Source organism: Gymnogyps californianus, chromosome 1 (genome assembly GCF_018139145.2).
Source record: "Gymnogyps californianus isolate 813 chromosome 1, ASM1813914v2, whole genome shotgun sequence".
NCBI lineage: Eukaryota > Metazoa > Chordata > Aves > Accipitriformes > Cathartidae > Gymnogyps > Gymnogyps californianus.
In genome coordinates, this window is record NC_059471.1 from 96,006,399 (window position 1) to 96,016,652 (window position 10,254).

Below are 10,254 nucleotides of genomic sequence, written 5' to 3' on the forward strand. Positions count from 1 at the left end.
TTGTACCACTCTGATAGTAATGCATGGGGAAAAAAAAAGGTGAAAGAAGCATAGAGGAAAGAGAAGTATCTAAGGTGTAAAATAAAAGAATTTACACTCTTTCCTTTCCTCATTTGTGCTCACTATTTATCATAACTCACTGATTCAGCCTCTGGCCAAGCTAGCCTCATAAAAAATTAACTCATATTGGAACAAAAGAGGTGTCTTACTCCAATATTTAATGCATTCAGACATGGATCTATCACTCAAGCAAACAGGATGCAAGTTTATATGCAAGCTATCCAGGTAATCATGATACATAGTATGAACCGGCTGTTTGATCAGCTGTTGCCATGTGCAGTCAACCAAACAGACTGCATTCAATGTTTTATATATGAATTATACCATCAAGATAAAAGACCAGCTGGCTGGGAGGCAGGAGGCTACAAAGGCATCTTTCCTTCCCACCCCCTCACTCCCAGCTGAGTTATATGGTGGAAACTGAAAAACATGAAAAAGTTGAATAGTACAAAGTAATATTTGTAAGATGAACAGGTTTCAAATGAATTAAAACTTCATGGAACTCTTTAACCACCTGAAACATGAAGTGCCAAACAGTGGTCGCCACCATAACCTAATCCTTGTAACTGCAAGATGCCAGAGGCTCTAATGAACCACAGCCAGACTCTTCAGTGTTAAGCCAGTGTTAAAAGTCAGCGCATCTATGGTGTGTTTTGCCATATACACCAGTTACCAGAAGTAGCTCACGAGGTCTCAAACTTTCTAGACTGGACTACCCTTTCTTCCGGGGATGGTCTGCACTTTGTGTTCCCCCATCCTGTCCTCTGCCCTCCCTTATTCTACAAGAACACATGCAGATCCCCTACAAAAATCCTGATGCCCGTCATTTCCTTGAGCAGTTCCCTGCTCTCCATCCACAGCTGCTACTGCTCCTGATGCCATCAAGAGCCCATCCCTCCTTACACTAAGCTCATGCAGCTGAGTCCCGTGGGGCTGTGGGTGGCATGGGGACAGCAGCCCCACATACTTGCTAGGGAGGTGGGAAGATCTGTCTAGCAATGGGGACAGCACGAAGAAGGACACGGGAGAGAAGAGATGGGGGAGAAGAAAATGATGGGTTGAATTCCCTTGGGCAGCTTTGTCCCTGAAAATATTTCACTCTCTTTCTCCTTGGAAGCCTGCTCTCCCATAAGTAATACTATCACTGTTTCTGACTAGGTCAATGCAACTCCTCTGTGGCTTGACAGGCACTTTCCAGCATCTCCTTTTTTGCTAACTTATCCAGAACTCAGGGTCTCCGCAACTGAGATATTGATGCCCATTCCTCTTTCTGTTCCCTTACAGCACTCCAGCCCCAAATACTGGTCATAATAATGGTCTGTGGAGCAAATACAGTTTCTAAGGGAGTTCACACTGACATTACTTTTAAGCAAGCTGGTTGAACAGAAAACTGACAGGACGGAGAAGTCTGTGCAAAAATATAAGTGCATGGGTGAGTTATTTAAAAGAATGCTAGACATTCATGGTTTAAATACCAACGTGCTGTAGTGCACTCTCATTGACCACTGAAATCAGCCAAAAAAAAAAAAAACTTTAAACACGGATCATACAACATTACACAACTATAAACCTTAGACACAAATCAGTCCATAAGGAAATAAAGCTAGCCAATTAGATAAACAATCACATTTTGACAAATCATCTCACAAGGCAGCAAGAACTTTACTGTCTGACATAAGTTTACAAGGATGAAATAGGTTATCAGCCCAGAAGGAAAATCATGTTAAGTTCAAAAATGGCTATATAAAATTTAAATTCTTGAAATTGTAATGAGATGAATGGAATTTCCTCAAGAAATTGAAGCCCGGCTGAAGCTCTCAAGTCTTCAGTACAGGAAAGACATGGACCTGTTGGAGTGGGTCCAGAAGAGGGCCACAAAAATGATCAGGGGCTGGAACACCTCTCCTATGAAGACAGGCTGAGAGAGTTGGGGTTGTTCAGCCTGGAGAAGAGAAGGCTCCGGGAGACCTTATTGTGGCCTTTCAGTACTTAAAGGGGGCCTATAAGAAAGATGGCGACAGACTTTTTAGCAGGGCCTGTTGTGATAGGACAAGGCGTAATGGCTTTAAACTAAAAAAGGGTAGATCTAGACTAGATATAAGGAAGACATTTTTTTACGATGAGGGTGGTGAAACACTGGAACAGGTTGCCCAGAGAGGTGATAGGTGCCCCATCCCTGGAAACGTTCAAGGTCAGGTTGGACGGGGCTCTGAGCAGCCTGATCTAGTTGAAGATGTCCCTGCTCATTGCAGAGGGGTTGGACTAGATGACCTTTAAAGGTCCCTTCCAACCCAGACTATTCTATGACTCTATGATTCTATGACTGATGACTCATTTCAGAAACATAACTGAGAGCTTTGTAAGTGCATCAAGACACATTCTCTGTAAAGGAAAAATAAAGGAAGGTCATATATCCACTATGGCATTGCCCAGCAAACTTTTATAACCATGGTAAACTTCACCATTGTATCAGTGCACTCTGTGAAGTAGCTGCTACAGAACTGAGAAAAACCACAAAGGCAAGCGACTCCTGTTCTGGGCAGGGGCAGTGAGACAATATGGCTTTTTATGTTTAAATAACAGAACTACTTAACTACAGTTGTCAGTTGTGCTACAGAGAAGAAAACTGTGCCAGTGGGAAATGTGCCAAAATCACCCAGATTGTTTACATACAGAACTCCTGAAGAAGAAAGTCTTCTCAGTTGACTAAATTATGCATAAGACCTAATTCATTGTCATTAGCTGCTGTGTAAGATATGTAAATATAGAGCAAACTCTCTGCTGGTTTATGACACAAGCAGCGCTGGAAGTTTACCTCTGGGACTATCAAGGGCTGTGTAAGCTTGCATTGCTCAGGCTGCCTACTTAGGCAGTACAAACATGCCTACTTAGCTTTTTGCCACAGTTCTCCACCCTTTGATAAGACTTCCTCCACTCACCAGTTGTCCTTAAGTCCTCGCGTACTCCTGAGATCACGTTAGACAGCCTGAACCTGCCCAGGATGGAGCCAGAGCAGTGGGCTGCTCCTCACAGCCTCTGGGACTGCAGGCACCAGTGTTTGACCCAGACTCATATCACTGTGGCGACTGACAGCTTGCTGTTTGCTGGAGCCCGACACTATGGTCACTCGCTACAGGGGAGGAAGCACGCTGAATCGTGTGTCTTTAAAATTACTCCTGTCCTTGATGGTGCCAAGGAGTAAAATGAGCAAATCAAAATTCGCAAGTAGACAGAATGTGATCTTTTGGCAATCTCCTGATGCTACAAGAAAATTAAAGAATAAAAGTAGGCAAGGACAAGACACAGAGGATGGAGACAGAGCATGCAGGTGCACATCTGTGGCCAGGACGCCCAAGTAAATTATTTTTAACTGCGTCTTCATGGAAGAAGAGCACGAAATTGAAATGCTTACTCTTTCCATGTTACTACCTTTGATCTGCAAAACTAAAAGTATCCCGAGACAGCAAGTTTGCAGTGTCTATGTTAGCAAATAGTGCAGAACAGCAGAAGATCTGCAGAGTAAAACAGTGTATGCTGAATACCCAGTATCCAATACTAGATGCATGAAAGGGGCTTTATTTCAGACTAGCTCTTGTATGGTCCAACAGGCTGAACATCCCATTAGGGGTTGGAGCTCAAAAGGTGAGCTCCTAGAGCATGTCTTCCCATTTGGTCTCATGCAAAAAGGAATCCAATGCATATGCTCTGAGCCTGCTCTGTGCTGCACACCGTAGAGCAAGAAGTAGGGTCAATCAAGAGATTTGCTCAAGGTACCCACTTCATCCGAACCAATACACTAATGCAGATGAATACCTACCACACCTGCAGTGTGAATAGGTTCTAGGTGAGTGCTAGACCAGACTGACAAATCTAACGAACTAAAAGCACCACTGCAGGTGGCTGTCCAAGTAAATGCAGTGAACTTTCTCGCAAAGAACTCTCTCACAAAGAACTTTCAGCCTCTCCTGTGTCTAATCTTGTTTGTCAAAAAAATACGCAATCAAGCAGTACAGATCAGAAAATCCTGTGGACTTTGCAGTTTGTAACCCTAACATCAACTGCTACACACAAACTTGGGTTCTCCCCCAGTTATTTCCATAATAGCTACCCAAGAATCCCTTGCCCGAAGTTCTGCCATCCTAACTTACCTTTTTTGCCCCTTCCAGGGTGGTGTTCACATTTTGCTGAACGGACTGAATGAACTTTCCCTAATACCACCCTTTCATAATGGTTAAATAAGCTAATGGAAAAGCTTTCCTTAATGATGCATCGCTCTGAGCCTTGGGAGATGAGATGGCTCCTGCAGGTAAACTGGAAAGCTTCTTATCAAATCAACTTTCAGACCAATTAGGAGGTATCAGTCAGTGAATTACAAGTGCTGTCCCTGCTGCCTAGGCTACCAAACTATTTCACAACATTATGCAGCTGCTTTCTGTCCTGTTTACTGTGTACTGCCAAGTTTTTTTGTGAAAAATCTCGAAGTCAAATCGCAGGCTCCACCTAACTGCCTCATACTCCTTTGCAGTAGCCATGAGAGTAGTTGAACACAAAAGGAAGAACCCTCTGATGGCAGATACAGAGACGGACGACTGAAAATGTGAACGAAGAGCTTCATCATGTCAACTGACTGTCCTGGATTCCCTTTGCCCCAGTGTATCCTGGAGAGGGTGGTATCCCTCGGAGAGGGTCACAGTCCTCCCACGGATGGATCCATTCTGTTTCATCATGCACAGCTATTCCATCCACGCCTGCATTTTATTTTGGTCTGGGTTTTTTTCCTCTCCAAATGGGCATCTAGTATAGGACTGCTAGACTAGTAATGTTCTCCAAAAATAGTGTCTCATTTGGCAAACTATCTTTTCAAAGGAGGAGTATTATGACACTGTAAATTATTACCAGAGAGCAAAAAGAAACAAGTAACTAGTGGATGTTACGCATCTCGTATATTTTTCTTACAACATGTCCCAGTTTTGTTTTGGAAAACAATTTTGCCCTCTGCTTCAATCTATTTTAAAACAGATTGAACATCTTCAGATAATAGCCCCCAAAACACCTGATCTGTTTTTGGTTTTTTTTATTTTGTTTTGTTTTTTTAAAGTAAATTGAAACTGGCTCACAGCTACTGTAATTATACAGCATATTAGATCGTCATACAAATACAAAGCAAGGCTTAAGGAGTACAGAGCACAGTGGTATCTCAATAACGTGAGAATAGGTATCTAAATATTTTAAAAACCTAACATTTCAATAGAAATATTTTATCTTACAGTAGGCTTTGGTTCTAAACTTACAGGAACATGACAGTTTGCTTGTGAACAGGAAAACACTACGCATACTTCAAATACCATTCACCATACTTAAGAAAAGGCTTCACCTTTCGGGGGGGAGGGATATCAATTAACCTCACTTTGATTGCAAAATCTATGCACCAGAAATTTAAGAGAAGCATTTTCTCAAGTACTGGCATAACGTTAGGATAAAATTTGATAACTTCTTTGAAAACAAAAAAAAGGAAAGAGGTCCCCATGGCAAAAGCAGGGACAGGAAGGTACTTTTGAAAACATGTGGAGGAAGTTTTTAAATGAAACCTCTGAACAGATTCCAAGATTTGATTTTAAGAAAGTTTCTGTCATCAGTGTCTCAAGAAGACAACCAAGTTTGATGACACGATCTCATAGTTTTCTCATAATCGTTTCCATCCTCGTGCTTGAGGAGCCCTCCAAAGAAAGAGAGACGGCTCTGAGCAAACAGAACCTGTCACGACTCAAGTTCCAGCTCTATGAGGACCTTTCATGTTTCTGATCTAAATATTCTTTAGTATCAGGCATCCTACATACAGTGTGTGGCTAAGCGTTTTCGTATATGCATTTTTAAGTTGGGAAATTTTCTTTTAAAATACTCCTTTTTAATCTACACCATTCACAAAAATTTCAAGGACTTCAGCAGAAGTTTTACCCATAAAACAGAATCTACTCCTTCATAAATCCTCCTGTTCCTCAAAGGTCTTTGCTGTCATCAACTGTATTGAGATGATCTGAAATCTTCAGAGAAGCCACAGACCATTTTTTTAGACTCGAAAGAAATTAATGAAGACTAATTTTGAGTAGATTTTCATTACATAACACTTAAATTAGCCAGCTCTTTAGTTTTATTCTTTGCTTTTCAACAAACCTGCAATAAAGAACACTGAAAATGATTCAGCAAAGGAAGTGGTATCTTCAAAGATACCACCAGCCCTTCAGAGAACAGTGACTGTCAGGGTTGTGAAGGCACTGCTATTCCACTATCAGGTTTTTTACTCTTTAAATTTTAGACCCTACTAGTTAAATCTGGATAAAAAGATGGGCAGAACTGCTGCCAAATTGGGTCAGAGCACTGCAAATGGACAACTTGCATTAACCTAAATAAATAAACAGAAAAGAGATAGGTGAGTGGCTTCTCTGCAACATGTTTGTTTGCATTCTCACATGGACACAGCAACTCTTCGTTTCTTCTGTGATTACCTGCTTTGCTTACGGCTGTAGCAGCTAACTCAAGCACACCTGAAGGTTACAAGAGCTTTCTGCTGTTTTACAGCTGTGCACCGACTGATGCATTCCTCACCTAAAGGCAGTAACAGCAGAGTCTCAGTCGGCTGCGCCTCAGGCGGCTCAAAAACAGTGACCTTCTGAAGGAACGCACATCAAATCTGGAGCAATAACAAACCGGGTCTCCAAGGAGCAATCCATTTTAAAAATCATATACTCCATTCTCCAGTGGACAGGAGAAGAGATCTCTGCAGCAGTTTGGCACATCAGCAGGAGTTTTCAATCAGAGAAAGGAGATATAAAACCACAGTTTCATCACCTGGCTGCAAGGTCAATGATTTACAGAGAAGCATGTGCGCAGAAGACAGAGGTGAATCAGGAGTGGTACATAGTAGCTAAAGGAAAGTGACTGAAGAGAGGCGCTCAGTCATTAGTAATTTTTGTGCGTGTGTATTTTTCCAGCCTCTGTGTGAGGACAGGAGAAAAGTTGCTAAAGCATGAAACCAGAGTGCTTTTGTGAAGATTTGGTGTAAAAGGAAGTAAACAGAAAACCGGTTCCTTACACCGCCCCCCCCCCGCCACTTGCTGCTGTCTGCAGGTAGCAAAGAGCGAAGCACAGAATTTAATACGGCATAGCACTGCTTCTCTGTTCCAACTGCTCTTTCAGAAAAACATATGTGGGCTGCGCAGGCCTGCCATGAAAATATTCCCATGGCAACCATGAAAAACAAGGGTATATTAAAAGCTGTTACACTAACTCTTTCACTGCAACTCATTCAACAGAGGGAACCTGTAGCACTACTGCTGTACAAAGACAGGCCACTGGAAATGTTTTCGTTTAGAAGGCATGAATAGATAGTTACCACTGGTTAATTTTCTGTAATTGATTTTCACTGTGAAACACAGTGTAAGTTAAAAATTAGCCATAACACTGTGTTCAGAATCAACTGGGCTTTGTAGAAAAGCGATGGTTAATTTTTGCTAATCGCATAAACATACTTGAAACATTCCATAACTATTCAGCAGTTTTTTTCAGAGAATCATCCTTAGGAAATAATGCCAATGATTTTGTTTATTGCATTTTGTGTATCACTCAAATTGCACACTGCACACCTTAATATAACGGTTAAACAGACATCTAGAATTATATATAAATAAATAGTGGAAATTAAAAGCCATGTAAAAAAAGGATTAATAAAATCATGTTTTGTAACACATCTTGAGTAATTTGTTTGCAGTTTGGCAAGAGATACTACTTGGATCTGTGGACATGTGCATACTCATTATGCACTGAGAAGATTAACATACAGCACAGGAGCTATCACACCGCATACCTCCCAATGTAAACAGGCCAAAAAGCAACCGTTTGATATGTCAAAGGCACAGGAGAAAAAAAAAAAAAAAAGAAGCTACTGCACATACATACACAATTTATTTGGCACGTGTATCTCAGAACAAAACACACGAGAAAGAGATTCACTCCGGGCAGGCACAGAGGTCTTCTAGCCAGGATTAGGTTAAAAACAGCAGATTGCCACTCAGTGGAAGGCGGCTTCCAGGCCTGCTGTCCATTTCTGCCAGACTGCTCATGCTCTCAAATCCATACCTGTGCTGAATGAGGAACTACAAACTTACTAAACGATCCAGCTGATTTCAGGCATTTTTCCTTTATGCTTCTACCTGCTCTAAACAGAAGGCACCCCAAGATTTAAATTAGTCATGTGTGACCGAGGGCCTCTGCATAACACCCCTGGACTCAGTGCAGAGGATGCAGAGCGCATACAGCCTCGCCTGCCCAAAACTTCTAGGGGCTCCAGTAAGAATTACACAGGTTCAGGGGATGCTGGGGCTAGACAGTGGAAGAACCAGAACAAGAAAAAAAAAAAAAAAATTAATAAAATAAAAAAATAAAATAAAAATTAAAAAATAATAAAATAAAAATAATAAAATAAAATATAAATAAAAATACAGTTAAAAAGATTAAAAAAAAAAATACTGCCTCCACCATGTGGCATTCAGCCTGAATTATGGGCACTCCACTCAGCCAGCGTTAGCGAGCCAGCCGGGATGCGCTCGCACCTCGGCTTCCCGGAGGAGACCCGCTCAGGCCGAGGAGGACTGTCACACCGGGCCCGCCGCCTCCCCCCGGCCGGGCGGGCCGGCGGCTGTGCGGGGCGCTGGGCGACGGCGCCCAAAGCAGGCTGCGCCCCGGCTGCCGCCACCCCGCCCGGCGACCGGCCGCCCAGGCTCGGCGCCTCAGGGGCTGACACGACCCCCCCGCCCCGGGCCGCCGGACCCACCTGAGATGCCGCCCCCGACCACGACCACGTCGTATCTCTCGGCCATGGCGCTGCCCCGACACCGACCGCCCGCTCCCTCCCGCGGCGCCTCTGGCCCGGCTCTGGCGTCCCCGGGGCGGGTCCCGCCTCGCCCCGCCCCCGCCGATGGGCACCGCCTCCCGCCGCCCCGTGCGGGGCCGAGGGCTGGCGGCCGGCGCGCCCCGACGCGCAGCCGGGACTGCGGTGGGGCCCGCCGGGGGAGGGGGCCGAAGAGGGCTCCTGCTGAGGGGCCGCTGGCCCTCCAGATGATGGCTGACCCCTCGCATCGGCCCCACTCACCCACAGCGAGAGCCGTGCGTGTTGCTGTTTTCTCTCCTACCTCCCAGAAGGTTTGGGGAGAGAGCATGCCCCTGGTTGAGGAGCACAGCCCCCGCGGCGCAGCAGCCCGGGGCTTGCTGCCCTCTGCTCTCAAAAGGCCATGGAAATGTTGGAGTCTACTTCTGCACCCTCTGCGGTCACCCCGGGGCCGCCAGAGGGGAGCTGTGGCTGCCAAGGCTGGTGGTATGGACTCTGGAAGACCAGTTAGTGCTTTCCTTGAGAGCGCCTCAAAACGAGCAGAACCTTGTGCCAACCGCAGTTTGTGCTGTGCGACGGTGGCATGCATCAATGTTCCTCCAGATCGGCCTCCGCACTGGGAGTGGTCTGCTGAGACCCCCAAGAGACTCACGTGCAGGGAAAAGGACTGGCTCGTGCAGAAACAACAGTGTCATCAAATTCACCTGGAACCTTTAGGCTGGTCCCCTACACACCCAGCAGGGTTTTCCATCGCTCGGGTTTCTATTTTACCATGAGGGTAGCTCCAGGAGAAGTGGCTTTGGGGATGGTCGAAGCATGCAGACATGTTTCGTCAGGTGTGTCTGTGCAGATCACATCCAGCAGTCACGTCAGTCATACCTGACCTTCCACTCTCAGTGGGCTCAAGGCAGAAGGTACCCAGCTCCAAGACTCCTCTGAGCCAAAGACACTTGTTCAGTCTGTGTCATTCTCCGTTTCTTGGAGCCGTACATCGGAAGAAACAGGCCACGAGAGTCTGGACAGGATTCCTTGTCCCTCTTCCATAATGCCTCAAGTGATAGTTTATGGTGTACAGAGACAGGGGCACTTGTGATGGGAGTCACAAATATTGACTACAGCAGGTGCGGTCCTGCCTTTTTAGGGAGAATGGGAGCACAGAAAATGTAGGGGTCAGGAAGCAGAATAAAAATAGGTCTAGATCAACTGCGAAGCTAATAATCATTCATGGATCCATCCTTTCTTTCACTGCTGGGAACAGTTCCTGCTCCGTGCCATTCCCTGTGTCCTGCCCAGGCATTGTGTGGCACTGTGCT

General features: G+C 44.9%; 1 protein-coding gene across 1 annotated transcript in view; it reads right to left on the reverse strand.

Moving 5' to 3' along the window:
- Positions 1–8,898, reverse strand: part of LOC127013123 (amine oxidase [flavin-containing] B-like) — a 56,352-nt gene extending 47,454 nt beyond the window's left edge. Inside the window, exon 1 of the mRNA XM_050891771.1 lies at positions 8,888–8,898. The gene's annotated coding sequence lies outside the window, so the exon portion shown is untranslated. The remainder of the gene's footprint in view (positions 1–8,887) is intronic.
- Positions 8,899–10,254: the final 1,356 nt, after the last annotated feature.